A 24,688-nucleotide genomic window follows, 5' to 3' on the forward strand; every position below is an offset into this window, starting at 1 on the left:
ACAAATGATCTGCTTCCCAAATATAATGATAGGACAGGCATAGGAAAAAAACATTCCCTTTTCAAAAGGGAGAAACCAGAAAGAAGAGAGGAATGATAGATCTCAAGAAAGTGCAAAACCTAACAAGGCAAATTTCTTTAGATTTTTCAGGCTGGAGAATAATCTTTGGCTGCATGCCTTGGGCAGTATCACCCCCACACTCACAGCATTTTGCTGTCACTTTTCTCCTGAGGCACTAGTCAGAGGCAGCCTGGCCCACTGAAACTGAGGAGGCAACAGCCTTCCCTCCAGGGTCTGTTAGGTCTAGATCCAATGGTGGGAATTGTAGCCCTGATGACCTCTAAATCACCTTTGGTGCCATTCTTTACTTGAAGGATGAAGCATGTTTGCAGCTAAATAACTCTATTGTCCTGTCTTGTAGATTCCAAACTCTTCCCTTTAGTTCATCCTCTCTCTGCTCCCCTGGTCCATGCTGACAGTGTCTGTGTTTGCATAATCCCATCTCTATTCCTGACTTCTGCTGAGATACCTAATTAAAATCATGAGTAATCTCCTCAGGGAGTGGTTTTCTAGGCACATCCATAGTGTTCACTCCAGAACATGCTTTATATTTTTGGCAATGTGGATAGAATGAGAATTTTTCAAATATTCAAGTTCTGGTTCCTCTTGTTTAATGATTCTTTTGATTTATCTCTCCTCTTGCATTTCACTATAAGCAGCGTCTCTTCACATGCACACTTTGCCTAAAAATCTCCTCAACTAAATATCTAATTTCATTGAGCACAGTTACTACCTTCATAAAACATTAGGGCAAATTTCAGCCAAATCCTTTACCACTGTATAATAAGGATGAATTTTTCTCCAGTCTGTGACAGTCACTTAAAGGCAATATAGGCTTTTTCTAGCATGTACCTCAAAACTCTCCCAGCTTCTACTCATCACCTAGTTCCAAACCCACTTCTACATTTTTAGATTTTTATTAAAATAGTACCCCACTTCATGGTACTGAAATCTGTGTTAATCTGCTTGGTCTTCCAAGACAAAATGTCACAGACTGGGTGTCTTAAAGAACAGACATTTGTTTTCTCATATTTCCGGAGGCTAGAAGTCCACGGTCAAAGTGCCAGCAAATTTGCTTTCTTGTGAGGGCTCTCTTCCTGGCTTATAATCAGCTGTGTTTTTGCTGTGTCTTCACATGGTCTCTCTTCTGTGCATGTAGAGAGAGAGAGAAAACAACCTCTGATATCTCTTCCTCTTCTTATAAGGGCATCACTCCAATAGGATTAGGGTCCCACATTTATGACTGCATTTAACCTTAATTATCTCTCTAAAGCACTCCCTCTAAACTTGACCCACGTTTTGGATTAGGGCTGCAACGTACAGATTTTGGAAGAACAAGATTTAGTCCATGACACTCACAATATCTAGAGATCTCTACAGATAAATAGGCTGATAGATTTTATCTTTCCCTCTCCTTTTCTCCCTATCTGTTGTTCACTGCTTAGTCACTAAGTCATGTCTGACTCTGCAACACCATAGACTGTAGCACACCAGGCTTCCCTGTCCCTCACTATTTCCAGGAGTTTGCTCAAACTCATGTCCATTGAGTCAGTGATGCTATCCAAACATCTCATTCTCTGTCGTCTCCCTCTCTTCCTGCCCTCAATCTTCCCCAGCAGCAGAGCGTTTTCCAATGTGTTGCCTCTTTGAATCAGGTGGCCAAAATATTGGAGCATCAGCTTCAGCATCAGACCTTCCAATGATTATTCAGGGTTGGTTTCCTTTAGGATTGACTGGTTAGATCTCCTTTCAGACCAAGGGGCTCTCAAGAATCTTCTCCAGCACCACAATTCAAAAGCATCGATTTCTCAGACTTCTTTTTGGTCCAACTCTCACATCCATACATGAATACTGGAAAACCAAAGCTTTGACTATTCAAATGTTAGTCAACAAACAGTTGTCTCTGCTTTTTAATATGCCACCTAGGCTCATCATAGCTTTTTTTCCCAAGGAAAAAGCATTTTTTAAATTTGTGGCTGCAGTCACCATCTGCAGTGATTTTGGCACCCAAGAAAATAGTCTGTCACTGTTTCCACGTTTTCCCAAACTATTTGCCATGAAGGGATGGGGCCAGATGCCGTGATCTTTGTTTTTGAATGCTGAAATCTAAGCCAGCTTTTTCACTCTCCTCTTTCACCCTCATCAAAAGGCTCTTTAGTTATTCATTGCTTTTTGCCATTAGAGTGGTATTGTATGCATATCTGAGGTTGTTGATATTTCTCTGGGCAATCTGATCCAGCACAGCATTTTGGATGATGTACTCTCCATAGAAGTTATATAAACAGGGTGATGATACACAGTCAAGAAATACTCCTTTCCTAATTTTGAACCAGTCCTGTAGATGTCCAGTTATAACTGTTGATTTTTGTCGTGCATACAAATTTCTCAGCAGACAGGTGAGGTGTCTGATATTCCCATCTCTTTAAGAGTATTCCACATTTTGTTGTGATCCACACAGTCAAGGTTGTGGTCTGGGCTTCAGCAGTACATGAACTGTGAACTTTCAGGTGATCAACCTGGATTTAGAAAAGGCAGAGGAACCAGAGATCAAAATTTAAAAAATCCATTGGCTCATAGGAAAAGCATCATAGTTCCAGAAAAACATCTACTTCTGCTATATTGATTATGTCAAAGCCTTTGTCTGTGTAGATCACAACAAACTGTGGGAAATTCTTCAAGGATGGGAATAACAGACCACCTTACCTGCCTGAGAAACCTTTATGCAGGTCAAGAAGCAACAGTTAAAACTGGACATGGAACAACAGACTGGTTCCAAATTGGGAAAGGAGTACATCAAGGCTGCCTATCATTATCCTGCTTATTTAGCTTATATACAGAGTACATCATATGAAATTCTGGGCTGGATAAAGCACAAGCGGGAATCAAGATTGCCGGGAGAAACTTCAATAACCTCAGATACGCAGATGACATCACCCTTATGGCAGAAAACGAAGAAGAACTAAAGAGCCTTTTAAAGGAAGTGAAAGAGGGGAGTTAAAAAGCTGGCTTAAAACTCAACATTCAAAAAACTCAGATCATGGCATCCGGTCACATCACCCCATGGCAAATAGATGGGGAAACAGTGGAAACAGTGTCAGACTTTATTTTTGGGGGCTCCAGAATCACTGCAGATGGTGACTGCAGCTATGAAATTAAAAGATGCTTACTCCTTAGAAGAAAAGTTATGGCCAAACTAGACAGCATATTAAAAAGCAGAAACATTACTTTGCTGACAAAGGTCCATCTAGTCAAAGCTATGGTTTTTCCAGTAGTCATGTATGGACATGAGAGTTGGACTATAAAGAAAGCTGAGTTCTGAAGAATTGATGCTTTTGAACTGTGGTGTTGGAGAAGACTCTTGAGAGTCCCTTGGACTGCAAGGAGATCAAGCAAATCAATCCTAAAGGAGATCAGTCCTGAATACTCATTGGAAGGACTGATGCTGAAACTCCAATACTTTGGTGCCTGATGTGAAAAGCTGACTCATTGGAAAAGACCCTGATGCTAGGAAAGATTGAGTGCAGGAGGAGAAGGGGGCGACAGAAGATGAGATGGTTGGATGGCATCACCGACTCAATGGACATGAGTTTGAGCAAGCTCTGGCGGCTCATGATGGACAGGGAAGCCTGGCATGCTGCAGTGCATGGAGTCACAAGGAGTCAGACACAACTGAGAGACTAAACTGAACTGAACTGAACACAGTCAAAGGCTTTAGCATAGTCAATGAAGTAGAAATAGATATGTTTTGGAATTCCCTGGCTTTCCCTATGATTCAATCCTATTTGATTTCTGGTGCCTCTTCCTTTTCTAAGTCCAGCTTATATATCTGGAAGTTCTTGGTTCATGTACTGTTGAAGCCTAGCTTGAAGGATTTTGAATATTACTTTGCTAGCATATGAAATGAGCACAATTGTATGATAGTATAAATATTCTTTTACATTACCTTTCTTTGGGATTGGAGTGAAAACTCACCTTTCCAGTCCTGTGGCCTGTACTGAGTTTTCCGAATTTGCTGGCAAATTGAGTGCAGCACTTTCTCAGCCTCATCTTTAGGATTTGAATTAGTTCAACTGGAATTCCATCACCTCCACCAGCTTTGTTCGTAGTGATGCTTCCTAAGGCCCACTTGACTTCACACTCCAGGATGTCTGGCTCTAGGTGAGTGACCACACCATTGTGTTTAGCTGGGTCATTAAGACCTTTCTTGTATTGTTTTCTGTGTATTCTTGCCACCTCTTCTTAATCTCCTCTGCTTCTGTTAGGTACTTGACATTTCTGTTCTTTATTGTGCCCATCTTTGCATGAAATGTTCCCTTGGTAACTCCAATTTTCTTGAAGAGATCTCTAGTCTTTCCCATTCTATTGTTTTCTTCTGTTTCTTTGCATTGTTCACTTAAGGCTTTCTTATCTCTCTTTGCTATTCTCTGGAACTCTGCATTCAGTTGTTGTTGTTGTTGTTGTTGTTTTGCCTTTTAGCTCCTCATCATTTCTCACCTACTTGTATAACCTCCTCAGACAACTACTTTGCCTTCTTGTATTTCTTTTTCATGCAGATGGTTTTGGTCACCACCTCCTGTACAGTGTTATGAACCTCCGTTCATAGTTCTTCAGGCACTCTGCCTATCAGATCTAATCCCTTGAATCTATTTGTTACCTCACTGTATAGTCACATGGGATTTCATTTAGGCAGTACCTGAATAGTCTCGTGGTTTTCCCTACTTTATTCAACTTAAGCTTCTCTTTTGCAATAAAGAGCTCATGATATGAGCCAGTCACCTTAGGTCTTTTTTTTTTTTTTGCTGGCTGTATAGACCTTCTCCATCTTTGGCTGCAAAGAATATCGTTGATCTCAGTTCAATTTTGACATGTGGTGATGTCCATGTGTAGAGCTGTATCTTGTGTTGTTCAAAGAGGGTGTTTGCTATGACCAGTGTGTTTTCTTGGCAAAATTCTGTTAGCCTTTGCCACACTTCATTTTGGATCCACGGCCAAACTTGCCTGTTATTCCAGGTACCTCTTGATTTCCTACTTTTGCTTTACAATCCCCTATGATGAAAAAGAATCTTTTCTTGATGTTAGTTTTAGAAAGTGTTATAGGTCTTCCTAGAACCAATCAACCTCTACTTCTTCAGCATCAGTGTTTGTGGTATAGACTTGAATTACTGTGATGTTGAATGTCTTGCTTTGGAAAAAAAACAGATCATTGTGTTGGTTTTGTGATTTCACCAAAGTTCTGGATTTTGGACTCTTTGTTGACTATGAGGACTACTCCATTTCTTCTAAAGGGTTCTTGCCCACAGTAATAGATAAAATGGTTATCTGAATTATATTTTCCCATTCCCTTCAATTTTAGTTCACTGATTCCTAAGATGTCGATGTTCATTCTTGCCATCTCCTGCTTGACCACATCCAATTTACCTTGATTCATGGACCTAACATTCCAGGTTCCTATGTGATATTGTTCTTTACAGAATTAGACTTCACTTTTACCACCAAACGCATCCACAGCTGAGCGTTGTTTCCATTTTGGCTCAGCCTCTTCTCCATTCTTTCCTAGTATTATACTGGACACCTACTGACCTTGAGGACTTATCTTCTGGTATCATATATTTTTGCCTTTTCATACTGTTCATTGGATTCTTGAGGCAAGAATACTGAAGTGGTTTGCCATTCCCTTCTCCAATGGACCATGTTTTATCAGAACTCTCCATCATGACCTGTCTGTCTTACATGGCCCAGCATAGCATGGCTTATAGCTTCATTGAGTTACACAGGCTATGGTCCATGTGATTATTTTGGTTAGCTTTCTGTGATGGTGGTTTTCATTCTGGAGTTTGTAAGATTGTAGGAGAAGCTGCAACAAGAGAGTAGAAGGGACACAATCAAGATCAAATGCCATACCTCCAGGTGGGAAACCCACAAACTGGAGAACAATAATAAGACCAAAGACGTTCCCCTACTGTTTTGAAGTTTATAGGCTCCACATCCGGAGAAGGCAATGGCACCCCACTCCAGTACTCTTGCTTGGAAAATCCCATGGATGGAGGAGCCTGGTGGGCTTCAGTCCATGGGGTCGCGAAGAGTCGGACATGACTGAGTGACTTCACTTTCACTTTCCACTTTCATGCATTGGAGAAGGAAATGGCAACCCACTCCAGTGTTCTTGCCTGGAGAATCCCAGGGACGGGGGAGCCTGGTGGGCTGCCATCTATGGGGTCGCACAGAGTCGGACACGACTGAAGCGACTTAGCAGCAGCAGCAGCAGGCTCCATATCAGCTTTCCCAACCTGAGGATCCAGCAAAGGGACTGGGAATTCCCAGTTAATCTGACCTTGAAGGACAACGATATTTGATTACAGAACTTCCACAGGTCTGGGGAAAACAGAGACTCTTACAGGACACAAAAAACGCTTGTGTGCACCAGGATGCAGGGGAAAGAAGCCATGACCCCACAGGAGACTGAACAAGACCTGCCTGTGAGTGTTTGAGGGTCTCCCTTGGAGGCATGGGTTGGCATTGTCCTGCTGCAGGGACAAGGGCACTAACAGTCCTGGGAGGTGAGTGTTGGCATAAGCCCTTTTGGAGGTCACCAAGTAGCCTTACCATAGCAGTTGTAGACTCCAGGACTGGGTACCCACAGGCCATACAACTAACAGGGAGGGAGCACAGCCCCACCCATCAACAGACAGTTCTCTCCTTATCAATAATTTACACTTTAGAAAGACATATGCAATACAACAAATAGGCATTAAATAGTTTTCAATGGTTGCTATCTGGGGTATAAATGATGTAGGGAAGGAAGGAAGAAGAATTAGACAACAGAAAGGCCTTATCTATAGAGGAAAAATAGGGTGAGAGTAAAAAATATTTGCAATGATGGCTGAAGACTCTCCATATTTGTCAAGAGATATACACCCACTGATTCGAAAAGGATGTTGTTATTGTTCAGTTGCTGAGTCATGTCTGACTTTTTGTCACCCCATGGACTGGTTCCCACCAGGATCCTCTGTCCTGGGAGTCTACAGACAAGAATACTGGAGTGTGTTGCCATTTCCTTCTCCAGGGGATCTCCCTGACCCAGGGATTGAACACACATCTCCTGTAGCTCCTGCATTGGCAGGCAGATTCTTTACCTCTGAGTCACCTGGGAAGCCCATAATACCTAGACCAACTACTAAAATACTATAGAAAGAGGTATACTTAAAAACAGTATAGATAAAATATAATTTCATAAAATGCTCAATAAAACATAGGAAGAAAACAATAACAAACTAACAAACCAAAAAAAAAAAAAAACAAAAAACAAAACAAAAAAACAAAACACAGAGACTAAAATGAGAGAGATGCTTCAGCTTCATCATTGATCCTTCCAGAAAATACTCAGGATTGATATCCTTTACAATTGACTGGTTTTATCTCCTTGCAATTCAAGGGACTCTCAAGAGTCTTCTTCAATGCCACAGTTCAAAAGTATCAATCTTTCATTGCTCAGCCTGTTTTATGGTCCAATTCTCACATTCATACAAGACTACTGGAAAAGCCATAGCTTTGACTAAATAGAACATTGTCAGCAAAGTAATGCCTCTGCTGTTTAATACACTGTCTAAGTTTGTCATAGCTTTTCTTCCAAGGAACAAGCGCCTTTTAATCTCATGACTGCAGTCAACATCTGTGGTGATTTTGGAGCCCAAGAAAATAAAGTCTGGCACTGTTTCCATTGTTTTTCCATTTATTTGCCATGAGGTAATGAGATCGGATGCCGTGATCTTAGATTTTTGGTTTTTTTAATTTATTTATTTATTTTAACTGGAGGCTAATGACTTTACAATATTGTACTTGTTTTTGCCATACATTGATATGAATCACCCATGGGTATACATATATTCCTTATCCTGAACCCCCATTCCACCTCCATCCCCATACCATCCCTCAGGGTCATTCCAGTGCACCAGCCCTGAGCACCCTGTCTCATGCATCGAACCTGGACTGGTGATCTGTTTCACATATGATAATATACATGTTTCAATGCTATTCTCTCAAATCATCCCACCATCACTTTCTCCCACAGAGTCCAAAAGACTGTTCTTTACATCTGTGTCTCTTTTGCTGTCTCGCATATAAGGTCATCATTACCACCTTTCTGAATTCCGTATATATGCGTTAGTATACTGTATTGATGGTTTTCTTTCAGACTTACTTCATTCTGTATAATAGGCTCCAGTTTCATCCACCTCATTAGAACGGATTCAAATGCATTCTTTTTAATGGCTGAGTAATATTCCTTTGTGTTTATATACAAAACTTTTCTTATCCATTCATCTGCTAATGGACATATAGATTGCTTCGATGTCCTGGCTATTGTAAACAGTACTGCAATGAACATTGGTACACGTTTCTCTTTCAATTCTGGTTTCCTTGGTGTGTATGCCCAGCAGTGGGATTGCTGTGTCATATGGCAGTTCTATTTCCAGTTCTTTAAGGAATCTCCACACTGTTCTCCATAGTGGCTGTACTAGTTTGCATTCCCACCAACAGTAAGAGGGTTCCCCTTTCTCCACACCCTCTCCAGCATTTATTATTTGTAGACTTTTTGAAAGCAGCCATTCTGACTGGCCTCAGATGGTACCTCACTGTCGTTTTGATTTGCATTTCTCTGATAATGAGTGATGTTGAGCATTTTTTTCATGTGTTTGTTAGCCATCTGTATGTCTTCTTTGGAGAAATGTCTGTTTTGTTCTTTGGCCCGTTTTTTGATTGGGTCATTTATTTTTCTGGAATTGAGCTGCATGACAGGCCTGTATATTTTTTAGAGTAATTCTTTGTCTGTTGCTTCATTTGCTATTATTTTCTCCCATTCTGAAGGCTGTCTTTTCACCTTGCTTAGAGTTTCCTTCTTTGTGCAAAAGCTTTTAAGTTTAATTAGGTCCCATTTGTTTATTTTTGCCTTTATTACCATTACTCTGGGAGGTGGGTCATAGAGGATCCTGCTGTGATTTATGTCAGAGAGTGTTTTGCCTATGTTATCTAGGAGTTTTATAGTTTCTGGTCTTATGTTTAGATCTTTAATCCATTTGGAGTTTATTTTTGTGTATGGTGTTAGAAAGTGTTCTAGTTTCATTCTTTTACAAGTGGTTGACCACTTTTCCCAGCACCACTTGTTAAAGAGATTGTCGTTTCTCCATTGTATATTCTTGCCTCCTTTGTCAAAGATAAGATGTCCATAGGTGGTGGATTTATCTCTGGGCTTTCTACTTTGTTCCATTGATCTATATTTCTGTCTTTGTGTCAGTACCCTCTGTCTTGATGACTGTACCTTTTTAGTACACCCTGAAGTCAGGCAGCTTGATTCCTTCAGGTCCATTCTTCTTTCTCAAGATTGCTTTGGCTATTCAAGGTTTTTTGGATTTCCATACAAATTGTGAAATTACTTGTTCTACGTCTCTGAAAAATACCACTGGTCCTTTGATAGGGATTGCATTGAATCTATAGATTGCTTTGGGTAGTATACTCATTTTCACTATACTGATTATTCCAATACATGAACATGGTATATTTCTCCATTTATTTGTGTCCTCTTTGATTTCTTTCGTCAGTGTTTATAGTTTTCTATATATAGGGCTTTTGTTTCTGTACGTAGATTTATTCCTGAGCATTTTATACTTTTCGTTGCAATGGTGCATGGAATTGTTTCCTTAATTTCTCTTTCTGTTTTCTCATTGTTAGTATATAGGAATGCAAGGGATTTCTGTGTGTTAATTTTATATCCTGCAATTTTACTATTTTCATTGATTAGGTCTAGTAATTTTCTGGTGGAGTCTTTAGGGTTTTCTTTGTAGAGGATCCTGTCATCTGCAAACAGTGAGAGTTTTACTTCTTCTTTTCCAATCTGGATTCCTTTTATTTCTTTTTATTCTCTGATTGTTGTGGCTAAAACTTGGAAAACTATGTTGAATAGTAGTGCTGAGCGTAGGCACCCTTGTCTTGTTTCTGACTTTAGGGGAAATGTTTTCAATTTTTCACCATTGAGGATAATGCTTGCTGTGGGTTTATCATATATAGCTTTTGTTAAATTGAGATATGTTCCTTCTATTCCTGCTTTCTGGAGGGTTTTTTTTTTTTTTTATCAAAAATGGATGTTGAAATTTGTCAAAGGCTTTCTCTGCATCTATTGAGATAATCATATGGTTTTTATCTTTCAATTTGTTAATGTGGTGTATTACATTGATTGATTTGCATATATTAAAGAATCCTTGCATCCCTGGGATAAAGCCCATTTGGACACGATGTATGATCGTTTAATATGTTGTTGAATTCTGTTTGCTAGACTTTTGTTAAGGATTTTTGCATCTATGTTCATCAGTGATATTGGCCTGTAGTTTTCTATTTTTGTGCCGTCTTTGTCAGGTTTTGGTATTAGGGTGGTGGTGGCCTCATAGAATGAGTTTGGAAGTTTACCTTCCTCTGCAATTTTCTGGAAGACTTTGAGTAGGATAGGTGTTAGCTCTTCTCTCAATTTTTGGTAGAATTCAGCTGTGAAGCTGTCTGGTCCTGGGCTTTTTTTGCTGGAAGATTTCTGATTACAGTTTTTATTTCTGTGCTTGTGATGGGTTTGTTAAGATTTTCTATTTCTTCCTGGTTCAGTTTTAGAAAGTTATACTTTTCTAAGGATTCCTCTATTTCTTCTAAGTTGTCCATTTTATTGGCATGTAGTTGCTGATCGTAGTCTCTTATGATCCTTTGTATTTCTGTGTTGTCTGTTGTTGTTTCTCCATTTTCATTTCTAATTTTGTTGACTTGATTCTTCTCCCTTTGTTTCTTGATGAGTCTGGCTAATGGTTTGGGGGTTTTATTTATCTTCTCAAAGAACCAGCTTTTAGCCTTGTTGATTTTTGCTATGGTCTCTTTTGTTTCTTTTGCATTTATTTCTGCCCTAGTTTTTGTGATTTCTTTCCTTCTACTAACCCTGCAGTTCTTCATTTCTTCCTTTTCTAGTTGCTTTAGGTGTAGAGTTACGTTATTTATTTGACTTTTTTCTTGTTTCTTGAGGTAACCCTGTATTCCTATGATCCTTCCCCTTAGCACTGCTTTTACAGTGTCCCATAAGTTTTGGGTTGTTGTGTTTTTATTTTCATTTATTTCTATGCACATTTTGATTTTTTTAAAATTTCTTCTGTGATTTGTTATTCAGAGGTGTGTTGTTTAGCCTCCATATGTTTGTATTTTTACTAGTTTTTTTTTTTTTTTCCCCCTGTAGTTGACATCTAATCTTACCACATTGTGATCAGAAAAGAGGCTTGGAATGATTTCAGTTTTCTTGAATTTACCAAGGCGAGATTTATGGCCCAGGATGTGGTCTATGCTGGAGAAGATTCTGTGTGCACTTGAGTAAAAGGTGAAATTCATTGTTTGGGGGTTAAATATCCTATAGATATCAATTATGTCTAACTGGTCCATTGTATCATTTAAAGTTTGTGCTTCCTTGCTAATTTTCTGTTTAGTTGATCTATCCATATGTGTGAGTGGGGTATTAAAGTCTTCCACTATTATTGTGTTATTGTTAATTTCCCCTTTCATACTTGTTAGCATTTGTCTTACATATTGTGGTGCTCCTATGTTGGGTGCATATATATTTATAATTGTTATATCTTCTTCTTGGATTGATCCTTTGATCAGTATGTATTGTCCTTCTTTGTCTCTTTTTTCATGGCCTTTATTTCAAAGTCTATTTTATCTGATATGAGTATTGCTACTCCTGCTTCCTTTTGGTCTCCTTTGTGTGAAATATCTTTTCCCAGACCTTCACTTTCATTCTGTTTGTGTCCCTTATTTTGAGATGGGTCTCTTGTAGACAGCATATATAGGGTCTTGTTTTTGTATCCATTCAGCCAGTCTGTGTCTTTTGGTTGGGGCATTCAACCCATTTACATTTTTTTTTTTTTAATTTTTATTTATTTAAATTTTATTTTATTTTTTAAACTTTACAATATTGTATTAGTTTTGCCAACCCATTTACATTTAAGGTAATTATTGATAAGTATGATCTTGTTGCCATTTACTTTGTTATTTTGGGTTCAAGTTTATACACCTTTTCTGTGTTTCCCGTCTAGAGAAGATCCTTTAGCATTTGTTGAAGAGCTGTTTTGCTGGTGCTGAATTCTCTCAGCTTTTGCTTGTATGTAAAGCTTTTGATTTCTCCTTCATATTTGAATGAGATCCTTGCTGGGTACAGTAATCTGGGTTGTAGGTTTTTCTCTTTCATCACTTTTAGTATGTCCTGCCATTCCCTCCTGGCCTGAACAGTTTCTATTGAAAGATCTGCTATTATCCTTATGGGAATCCCCTGGTGTGTTATTTGTTGCCTTTCACTTGCTGCTTTTAATATTTGCTCTTTGTGTTTGATCTTTGTTAATTTGATTAATATGTGTCTTGTGTTTTGCCTTGGGCTTATCCTGTTTGGGACTCCCTGGGTTTCTTGGACTTGGGTGGCTATTTCCTTCCCCATTTTATGGAATTTTTCCACTATTATCAACTCAAGTATTTTTTCATGACCTTTCTTTTTTGTCTTCTTCTTCTGGGACTCCTATGATTCGAATGTTGGGGCATTTGACATTGTCCCAGAGATCTCTGAGGTTGTCTTCATTTCTTTTAATTCTTTTCCTTTTTTCCTCTCTGCTTCATTTATTTCCACCATTCTATCTTCCACCTCAATTATCCTATGTTCTGCCTCAGTTATTCTACTGTTGATTCCCTCCAGAGTGTTTTTTTATCTCAGGTATTGCATATTCATTATTGATTGACTCATTTTTATTTCTTCTAGGTCCTTGTTAAACATTTCTTGCATCTTCTCAATCCTTGTCTCCAGACTATTTATCTGTAACTCCATTTTTTTTTTTTTTTTAAGATTTTGGATCATTTTTACTATCATTATTTTGAATTCTTTTTCAGGTAGACTCCCTATCTCTTCCACTTTGGTTTGGTTTGGTGGGTATTTAACATGTTCCTTTACCTGATGAATATTTCTGTGCCTTTTCGTCTTATTTAGATTGATGTGTTTTGGGGTGGGCTTTCTGTATGCTGGAAGTCTGTGGTTCTTCTTTATTGTGGAGGTTGCTCCCTGTGGGTGGGGTTGGACAAGTGGCTTGTCAAGATTTCCTGGTTAGGGAAGCTTGTGTCAGTGTTCTGGTGGGTGGAACTGGATGTCTTCTCTCTGGAGTGCAATGAAGTGTCCACTAGTGAGTCTTAAGATGTCTGTGGGTTTAGTGTGACTTTCGGAAGCCTGTATGTTGAAGCCCAGGACTATGTTCCTGTGTTGCTGGAGAATTTGCATGGTATGTCTTGCTCTGGAATTTGTTGGCTCTTGAGTGGAGCTTTGTTTCAGTGTTGGTATGGAGGCTTTTGGAAGAGCTCTTGTTGATTAATGTTCCGTGGAGTCAAGAGCTTTCTGGTGTTCTCAAGTTTTGGATTTAAGCCTCCTGCCTCTGGTTTTAAGTCTTATTCTTACAGTAGCCTCAAGACTTCTCCATCCATACTGCACCAATGATAAAGCATCTAGGTTAATTGAGAAAAGATTCTCCACAATGAGGGACACCCAGAGAGGTTCGCTGAGTTACATGGAGAAGAGAAGAGGGCAGAGAGAGATAGAGGTGACCAGGAGGAGAAGAGAGGGCATCAAAAGGGGAGAGAGCTATCTAGCCAGTAATCAATTCCCTATGTGCTCTCCACTGTCTGGAGTACCCAGAGAGGTTCACAGAGTTATATAGAAATGAGAAGAGGAAGGAAAGAGATAGAGATGACCAAGAGGAGAAGATGGGGAGTCAAAAGGAGAGAGAAAGATCTAGCCAGTAATCAGTTCCCTAAGTGTTCTCCACAGCCTGGTATATCAAAAGAGATTCACAGCGTTGGGTAGAGAAGAGAAGGTGGAGGGAAGAGATGGAGATGACCTTCATTTAGCTGTGGGGCCCATCCTAACAGCTTCAAGCCATCTGGGCAGATAAGGACTTGGTGTTCCCTCTTCTCACATCATGTATATCAGAGGTCCCTAAGTGCCAGCTCCCAGGCCTGCACAGAGCTCACAAATGTGTCTTGTTCAACCCCAATCAGGCACAATAGTAACCGTCTGCACAAGTTGTCTCTCAACAGAAGATCCTGATAAGATGCAGACAAAGTGCTGCCAGACCAGAAGAACTCAGGAGGGGCCCGATCTTATGTTGAGTTATAAGTCAGCTTTTTCACTTTCCGTTTTCACCTTCATCGAGAGATCTTTAGTTCCTCTTCGCTTTCTGCCATAAGGGTGTGTCATCTGCATATCTGAGGTTATTGATATTTCTCCTAGCAATCTCAATTCCACCTTGTGCTTCATCCAACCCAGCATTTCACTTGATGTACTCTGGATATAAGTTAAATAAGTGGGGTGACAATATACAGCCTTGACATACTCCTCTCCTAATTTGGAAGTAGTCCACTGTTCTATATCTGGTTCTAACTGTTGCTCCTTGTCCTGCATACGGTTTTCTCAGGAGGCAAGTAAGATGTTCTGGTATTCCCATTTCTTGAAGAATTTTCCACAGTTTGTTGTGATTCACACAGTCAAAGGCTTTAGTGTAGTCACTGAAACAAAAGTAGATGCTTTTTCTGGAATTCTCTTGGTTTCTATGATCCAATGGATGTTGGCAATTTGGTCTTGGTTCCTCTGACTTTTCTAAATCCAGCTTGAATATCTGGAAGTTCTTGGTTCACGTACTGTTGAAACGTTGCTTGGAGAATTTTGCACATTACTTTGCTAGCGTGTGAAGAGGTACATTAGATAATGACAAAAGTGTGTAGCTGCCAGGAAGACCTAGCAGTCCTAAATGGGCATACACCAACAATAGAACTGTAAAATATGTAGGATAAATCTGTTGGAACCAAAAGAGGAGAGAGACAAAGCCACAGTTATAGCTGAAGCCTTTAACATACGTCTCTCACTTGACAGAACTAGACAGAAAATCAGCAAGGGTATAGAGCTCTTACAACATCATCAATGACAGAATCTAATTAACGTTTATAGAACACTCCACTCAACAACAGGATATGCATACTTTTCAAGTGTTCATGGAACATATACCAATATAGATAGATGATATTCTGGGATATAAAAAAATTATACAGAGTGAAGTAAACCAGAAAGAAAAACACCAATACAGTATACTAATGCATATATACGGAATTTAGAAAGATGGTAATGATAACCCTGTATGCGAGACAGCAAAAGAGACAAAGATGTATAGCACAGTCTTTTGGACTCTGTGGGAGAGGGCGAGGGTGGGATGTTTTGGGAGAATGGCATTGAAACATATATAATATCATATAAGAAACAAATCGCCAGTCCAGGTTCGATGCAGGATACAGGATGCTTGAGGCTGTTGCACTAGGATGACCCAGAGGGATGGTATGGAGAGGGAGGTGGACGGGGCTTCAGGATGGGGAACACATGTACACCCATGGCAGATTCATGTTGATGTATGGCAAAAACAATACAATATTGTAAAGTAATTAGCCTCCAATTAAAATAAATAAATTTAAATTAAAAAAATAATGAAATAAAATGAGGTTAACGTTGACAAATAAATAAATATTAAAAATTAGCAAATTTAAAGAATGGAAGTACAGAGTGTTTTCTCTGACATTAATAAATTCAAAATAGAAATCAGAAAAAAGTACCAAGGAAGTCTATAAATATTTGAATTATATAAAAAACACTTCTAAAATAATGCATGTTTTAAAGATGAAGCCTCAAGGGAACCAAAAATACATGGAAAATTTTGAAAACTCAGAAGTGACCACAGGACAGGAAAAGGTCAGTTTTCATTCCAATCCCAAAGAAAGGCAATCCCAAGGAATGCTCAAACTACCGCACAATTGCACTCATCTCACACGCTAGTAAAGTAATGCTCAAAATTCTCCAAGCCAGGCTTCAGCAATACATGAACCGTGAACTTCCTGATGTTCAAGCTGGTTTTACAAAAGGCAGAAGAACCAGAGATCAAATTGCCAACATCTGCCGGATCATGGAAAAAGCAAGAGAGTTCCAGAAAAACATCTATTTCTGCTCTATTGACTATGCCAAAGCCATTGACTGTGTGGATCACAATAAACTGTGGAAAATTCTGAAACAGGTGGAAATACCAGACCACCTGACCTGCGTCTTGAGAAATCTGTATGCAGGTCAAGAAGCAACAGTTAGAACTGGACATGGAACAACAGATTGGTTCCAAATAGGAAAAGGAGTACGTCAAGGCTGTATATTGTCACCCTGTTTATTTAACTTATATGCAGAGTACATCATGAGAAATGTTAGACTGGAAGAAAAACAAGCTGGAATCAAGATTGCCGGGAGAAATCTCAATAACCTCAGATATGCAGATGACATCACCCTTATGGCAGAAAGTGAAGAGGAACTAAAAAGCCTCTTGAGGAAATGAAAGAGGAGAGTGAAAAAGTTGGCTTAAAGCTCAACATTCAGAAAACGAAGATCATGGCATCTGGTCCCATCACTTCATGGGAAATAGATGGGCAAACAGTGGAAACAGTGTCAGACTTTATTTTTTGGGGCTCCAAAATCACTGCAGATGGTGACTGCAGCCATGGAATTAAAAGACGCTTACTCCTTGGAAGGAAAGTTATGACCAACCTAGATAGCATATTCAAAAGCAGAGATATTACTTTGTCAACAAAGGTCCATCTAGTCAAGGCTATGGTTTTTCAGTGGTCATGTATGGATGTGAGAGTTGGACTGTGAAGAAGGCCGAGCACTGAAGAATTGATGCTTTTGAACTGTGGTGTTGGAGAAGATTTTTGAGAGTCCCTTGGACTGCAAGGAGATCCAACCAGTCCATTCTGAAGGAGATCTGCCCTGGGATTTCTTTGGAAGGAATGATGCTAAAGCTGAAACTCCAGTACTTTGGCCACCTCATGTGAAGAGTTGATTCATTGGAAAAGACTCTGATGCTGGGAGGGATTGGGGGCAGGAGGACAAGGGGACGACAGAGGATGAGATGGCTGGATGGCATCACTGACTCGATGGACGTGAGTCTGAGTGAATTCCAGGAGTTGATGATGGACAGGGAGGCCTGGCGTGCTGCAATTCATGGGGTCGCAAAGAGTCGGACATGACTGGGTGACTGAACTGAACTGAACTGAGCAAAAATGAAAATTAAACATATCAAAATGTGTGGGATGCCACAAAAGTAGTGGTGAGAGGGAAATTTGACCTCCAAGTACTTACATTAGAGGAAATACTTCTAATTAATAATTTTAGCTCCCGCCTCAAATAACTAGAAAAGAGGAGCAAAACAAACGTATGGCAGGCAGAATATAGGGAATAATACAAATAAGACCAGATATCAATGATTCAAAACAGGAAGAAAACAATAGGGAAATCAATTAAACAGAAAGCTGATCATTTGAAAAATATGTAAAATTGAAAAACCTCTAGCAAAATTAACAGAAAAGAGAGAAGACACAAATTATGGACATCAGGAACGGAACAGAAGCTATCACTACTAAACCCACAGACTTCAAAAGAAGAGCAAGGGAATACTCTGAACAACTCTCAGTTCAGTTCAGTTCAGTTGCTCAATCGTGTCCGACTCTTTGTGACCCCATGAATCACAGCACGCCAGGCTTCACTGTCCATCACCAACTCACGGAGTTTACTCAGACTCACGTCCATCGAGTTGGTGATGCCATCCAGCCATCTCATTCTCTGTCGACCCCTTCTCCTCCTGCCCCCAATCCCTTCCAGTGTCAGTCTTTTCCAATGAGTCAACTCTTCGCATGAGGTGGCCAAAGTACTGGGGTTTCAGCTTTAACATCATTCCTTCCAAAGAACACCCAGGGCTGATCTCCTTCAGAATGGACTGGTTGGATCTCCTTGCAGTCCAAGGGACTCTCAAGAGTCTTCTCCAACACCACATTCAAAAGCATCCATTCTTCAGCACTCAGCTTTCTTCACAGTCCAACTCTCACATCCATACATGACTACTGGAAAAACCATAGCCTTGACTAAACGGACCTTTTGTGGAAAAATAATGTCTCTGCTTCCAAGGAGTAAGCATCTTTTAATTTCATGGCTGCAGTCACCATCTGCAGTGATTTTGGAGCCCAGAAAAATAAAGTCTGACACTGTTTCCACTGTTTCCCCATCTATTTCCCATGTAGTGATGGGACCAGATGCCATGATCTTCGTTTTCTGAATGTTGAGCTTTAAGCTAAGTTTTTCACTCTCCTCTTTCACTTTCATCAAGAGGCTTTTAATTCCTCTTCACTTTCTCCCATAAGGGTGGTGTCAACTGCATATCTGAGGTTATTGATATTTCTCCTGGCAATCTTGATTCCAGCTTGTGCTTCTTCCAGCCCAGCGTTTCTCATGATGTATTCTGCATATAAGTTAAATAAGCAGAGTGACAGTATACAGCCTTGACGTACTCCTTTTCCTATTTGGAACCTGTCTGTTGTTCCATGTCCAGTTCGAACTATTGCTTCCTGACCTGCGTATAGGTTTCCAAGACGCAGGTCAGGTGGTCTGGTATTCCCATCTCTTTCAGAATTTTCCACAGTTTGTTGTGATCCACACAGTCAAAGGCTTTGGCATAGTCAATAAAGCAGAAATAGATGTTTTTCTGGAACTCTCTTGGTTTTTCCATGATCCAGCAGATGTTGGCAATTTGATCTCTGGTTCCTCTGCCTTTTCTAAAACCAGCTTGAAAATCTGGAAGTTCACAGTTCACGTATTGCTAAAGCCTGGCTTGGAGAATTTCGAGCATTACTTTACTAGCATGTGAGATGAGTGCAATTGTGTGGTAGTTTGAGCATTCTTTGGCATTGCCTTTCTTTGGGATTGGAATGAAAACTGACTTTTTCCAGTCCTGTGGCCACTGCTGAGTTTTCCAAATTTGCTGGCATATCCAGTGCAGCACTTTCACAGCATCATCTTTCAGGATTTGAAATAGCTCAACTGGAATTCCATCACCTCCACTGGCTTTGTTTGTAGTGATGCTTTCTAAGGCCCACTTGACTTCACATTCCAGGATGTCTGGCTCTAGGTGAGTGATCATACCATCATGATTATCTTGGTTGTGAAGCTCTTTTTTTGTACAGTTCTTCTGTGTATTCTTGCCACCTCTTCTTAATATCTTCTGCTTCTGTTAGGTGCATACCATTTCTGTCGTTTATCGAGCCCATCTTTGCACGAAATGTTTCCTTGGTATCTCTAATTTTCTTGAAGAGATCTCTCGTCTTTCCCATTCTGTTGTTTTCCTCTATTTCTTTGCATTGATCGCTGAAGAAGGCTTTCTTATCTCTTCTTGCTCTTCTTTGGAACTCTGCATTTAGATGCTTATATCTTTACTTTTCTCCTTTGCTTTTCACTTCTCTTCTTTTCACAGCTATTTGTAAGGCCTCCCCAGACAGCCATTTTGCTTTTTTGCATTTCTTTTCCATGGGGATGGTCTTGATCCCTGTCTCCTGTACAGTGTCACAAACCTCCGTCCATAGTTCATCAGGCACTCTGTCTATCAGATCTAGTCCCTTAAGTCTATTTCTCACTTCCACTGTATAATCATAGGTGATTTGATTTAGGTCATACCTGAATAGTCTAGTGGTTTTCCCTAATTTCTTCAATTTAAGTCTGAATTTGGCAATAAGGAGCTCATGATGTGAGCCACGGTCAGCTCCCAGTCTTGTTTTTGCTGACTATATAGAGCTTCTCCATCTTTGGCTGCAAAGAATATAATCTGAACAACTCTAGCTGTGTAAATTAAATAAGTTTCATGAAATGGAGAAATTCTCCAAAAAAACACTACCACAACTATTCCAATATAGAATAGATAACTTGAATAACCCTGAAACTATTTAGAAAATTTTAAAAAATTAATTTAATTTTAAAACTCCCCAAACGAGAACTTCCATGCCCATTTGCTTTCCCTGGAAAATTCTACGAAATTGTTAAACAGAATTAACCTCAACTCTTAACAGTCTCTCCAGAAAGCAGAATTGGAAAGAACACTTTTCCATTTATTTTATGTCTTAATTTTATGTCTTTTACATCTTAATTTTATGTCTTAATGTCCTGATACCAATTTCAGGTAAAGAGAGTACAAGAAAATTACAAACTAAATCTTTCATGGTTATAGATGTAAAAATCATCATCAAAGTATTAACAAATAGAATTCAACTATATATAAAAAGAAATGACCCCATGACCAAAAGAGATTTATTCTAGAGATGCAAGGTTAGTTTGTTATTCAAAAATCAGTCAATGTTACATATCATATTAAAAGGCTAAGCAAGAAAAATATCATGATTATGTCCAGAAATACAGATAAAACACTTGACAAAATTCAACACATATTTATGATAAAATCTCTTAAAAAACTATGAGTTGGGGTGAGGGGGGGCGTGGGAGTACTTTCTCAATTTGATAAAATACATCTGCAAATAGCCTTTGGCTAGCTAACATTACACTTGTGAAAAAATGAATGCTGTCCCACTCAGATCATGAGCAAAGCAAGGGTGTCCACTCTCAGCACTGCTAGTCAATATAGCTCTAGAGGCTAGACAAGAAAGTAAATTAAAGACATACAATATGGAAAGAGAAATAAAACTGTTCTTGTTTTCAGATAACATGATTTGGAATGTTGGAAATCCTGATAAGTCAAAAACAAAACAAACTCCTATGTCGAATAAGTGAGTCAACAAGATTGCAAAATTAAGATCAGCACTATAAATAGCAATGTGCATGTGGAAACTATGTTTACAAAGTATGAAACCACTTACAAGTATTCAGAAGCATGAAATACCTAAGTTTGACAAAGATTTAACAAAAAATGTATAGTGCTTTTTGCTGAAAACTACAAAATGCTAATAAAAGAAATCAAAGGAGATTTGAATAGAAGGACACTGTATTCAGGGTTTAGAAGATGAGTCAATATAAAAAAGACACAAATCCTCCCAAATCAATATACAAATTTAACAAATTTCCCATCAAAATCCATGAAAGATTTTTGGTAGATATAGACAAAATTATTCTAAAATTTATATGGCAAGGCAAAAGAACTAGAATAGCTAAAAGAATCTTGAGATATAAAAATAAAGTGGTAGAAATCACACTTCCTGATTTCAAAACGTATTACATAGCTACAGTGATTAAAACTGGGTGATATCAGCAAAGGGACAGACATATAGATAATTGGAACAAAATTGAGAAGCCAGAAATTGACCCATAGAAGTATAGCCAAGTGATTTTTGACAGGTGAAAAAGTAATCCAACAAAGGAAGGACAGTCTTTACAACAAACGGTGCTGAAGCCATTGCATATCCATAAGCAGGATAGACCACTGCTAAGAGGTAACTCTAGTACCATCAAAAGCTGCAATAATACAGCTGTCCCTCCACTAAAGGATGGGCCAGGCTCCCCGCCCCCCAACCCCGAGAAAATGACTTTAGAAATAACAGTAAATAACTCTGCTTCCCTCTCATAATAAGGAGTCAGCCCTTCTGCTCCTTAGTTGGGGTCTGCAGTCCTTGGCATTTCTTGCCACAGTGGACAATAGAAAAAGGCTCCAAACACCTTGGACTGTGGCTACCCTGGGCCTCATACCCAAAGGACAAAGTTGCCATTTTGCTGATGACAGTCCTCCTCCTGAAGGAGAGAAAATACCATGGTGCTTTGAGGAAGCCTTTGTGCCTTTGATTTTCCAAATCCAGGCAACACTTTGACTGTGACCCCACCAGGTGAAAACCTTTGGTTTATTTTTATTTAATCTGGGATTACAGTGTATCCTGCCCAACAACTTGGAGTTGTCTATAAGCAATATTGGACATGGATGGAAGACATGGATGGGGGAGGAAGGATTAGATAAAAGACACTCACCCAAGCAAGGAAATGTATGCTATGTTGATTTATACGAAGTGTCAATGAGAGAGACCTCTTACCCCTGATTTCTCACCCCTGATTTTAGTACTAATTGCTAGTATCTTAACTGAATAGATTACAAATTAGAAAGACTTGAGCCAGCCCTATAAAATGCTATTATTCTTATGCTAATGATTATTATTATAATCTTAGTAAGTGGTAATATACCTTGCTTCTCATGCTAGTACATGTGCACACATGCATACACATACATTATACATACATTTTACACATTGTAGGCTCTTTTATAACAAAGTTTAAACCACTATGGTAAAGGAGATAGCCATAACAGAAGAGATGGGCAGTGTGGGCAGGGAGAGGTACTATTTGTTGACTGCCCACCATGTGCCATATACTCTGCTTGGGAACTTTTCCTGTCTTAGCTCATTTAACCCTTACCACACAACCTGTGAAAGGTAAGTGCTGTTATTATTCCTGTTTTACTTATGAGGAGACCAGGGTTGAGAGAAGTAAAATAAGATAATCAGATTATATCACTCTCCTGCTTCTTAAATTTCTATAACAATTGTCCCTTCTCCAGAAGATAAATGTACTAACTCCTTATCTCAGTCCCTAGGCTGTATTCTGGCAACTTACCTACCTTCATCTCAGATACTTTCTCCCCCTATACACACACCTCTTGCAGTAGATGTTCCAGCCACACTGACCTTTTTTCAGTTCCTCTAATGTGTCATGTCCTTTTCAGTTCCAGGGCCATTGCTAATAGTATTCTCTCTGCCTGAAATACTCTACTCAGTGTCTATCTGCTACCCACCAGCTACCTCCTACATATTCTCCAGGTCTTAGCTTAGATGTCACATTCTCAGGTTCTCAAGGAAGCTTCCCCTGACTGCCCCCTTGACTATGGTGCCCCTCAGAATATGTTAGAACCCTTTGGTGTGTCTTTCCATTGTAATCTACATCTCATCCGTATTATTCATCACTTTGTTTTACACGTGTTGAGGGTCTATTTTCCTCATTAGAGGAAGCTTCTTCTCCACAGACTGTCCTGTTCTCTGCTCTATCTCTAGCAGCTAGTACAGTGGCTGGCATGTGATAGACGTTCCATAAGTATTTGTTGAATAAATGTATCATTAAGCCCTCTATAATTGGTACAGAATCAGTGCACAATGAATACAATTAAACTATAAATATAGTTGTTATTCATATTGTCTAAGGGCAAATAGCTAGTCAGAGGCAGAATTAGGAATTATTCTCTATCTGAATCTAAAGCTAATGTTCCTTTCATAATATGGTTCTGCACAAATGGGTTCTAGGCCCAGCACTGCCACAGACTGGCTGTATGAATCAGAGTGAGGCACTGTATCACTCTGAATCTCAGTTATCCCTTTTGTAGATTGAGGTAGAGATAGTGAAATTTAGAGTGCTCTATATATCATCTCAGTTCAGTTCAGTCGCTCAGATCAGATCAGATCAGATCAGATCATATCAGTCGCTCAGTCGTGTCCGACTGTTTGCGACCCCATGAATCGCAGCATGCCAGGCCTCCCTGTCCATCACAAACTCCCGGAGTTCTCTGAGACTCACGTCCATCGAGTCAGTGATGCCATCCAGCCATCTCATCCTCTCGTCCCTTCTCCTCTTGCCCCCAATCCCTCCCAGCATCAGAGTCTTTTCCAATGAGTCAACTCTTCACATGAGGTGGCCAAAGTACTGGAGTTTCAGCTCTGGCATCATTCCTTCCAAAGAAATCCCAGGGCTGATCTCCTTCAGAATGGACTGGTTGGATCTCCTTGCAATCCAAGGGACTCGCAAAAGTCTTCTCCAACACCACAGTTCAAAAGCATCAATTTTTCGGCACTCAGCTTTCTTCACAGTCCAACTCTCGCATCCATACATGACCAGAGGAAAAACCATAGCCTTGACTAGACGAACCTTTGTTGACAAAGTAATGTCTCTGCTTTTGAATATGCTATCTAGGTTGGTCATAACTTTCCTTCCAAGGAGTAAGCGTCTTTTAATTTCATGGCTGCAGTCACCATCTGCAGTGAGTCGCTCAGTCATGTCCAACATTTTGGGATCCAATGGACTACAGCACGCCAGTCTTCCCTGTCCATCACCAGCTCCTGGAGTTTGCTCAAACGTGTTTCTCGAGTCGGTGATGACATCCAACCATCTCATCTCCTGTGGTCCCCTTTTCCTCCTGCCTTCAGTCTTTCCCAGCATCAGGGGCTTTTCCACGAGTCAATTCATATCAGGTGGCCAAAGTATTGTAGCTTCAGCTTCCGTTCTTCCAATGAACATTCAAGATTGATTTCCTTTAGGATTGACTGGTTTGATCTCCTTGAAGTCCAAGGGTCTCTCAAGAGTCTTCTCCAATACTGCAATTCAAAAGCATCAATTCTTTGACGTTCAGCTTTCTTTATGGACCAACTCTCACATCCATACGTGACTACTGGAAAAACCATAGCTTTGACTAGACAGACCTTTGTTGACAAAGTAATGTCTCTGCATTTTAATATGCAGTCTAGGTTTGTCAGAGCTTTTCTTCCAAGGAGCAAGCACCTTTTAATCTCATGGCTGCAGTCACCATCTGCCATGATTTTGGAACTCAAGAAAATAAAGTCTGTCACTGTTTCCATTGTTTCCCAATCTATTGCCATGAAGTGTTGGGACCAGATGCCATCATCTTTATGTTTTGAATGTTGAGTTTTA

General features: G+C 39.6%; 1 protein-coding gene across 3 annotated transcripts in view; it reads left to right on the top strand.

The window, feature by feature from the left end:
• ZC4H2 (zinc finger C4H2-type containing) overlaps positions 1-24,688 on the top strand; it is a 78,019-nt gene that overhangs the window by 17,945 nt on the left and 35,386 nt on the right. The window contains exon 2 of one of the 3 annotated variants that reach the window (XM_070366014.1): positions 11,315-11,452. The exons of the other annotated variants lie outside the window; for them this stretch is intronic. The gene's annotated coding sequence lies outside the window, so the exon portion shown is untranslated. The remainder of the gene's footprint in view (positions 1-11,314; positions 11,453-24,688) is intronic. 3 annotated transcript variants of the gene reach the window in all.

Source organism: Bos mutus, chromosome X (assembly GCF_027580195.1).
Source record: "Bos mutus isolate GX-2022 chromosome X, NWIPB_WYAK_1.1, whole genome shotgun sequence".
NCBI classification, from domain to species: Eukaryota; Metazoa; Chordata; class Mammalia; order Artiodactyla; family Bovidae; genus Bos; species Bos mutus.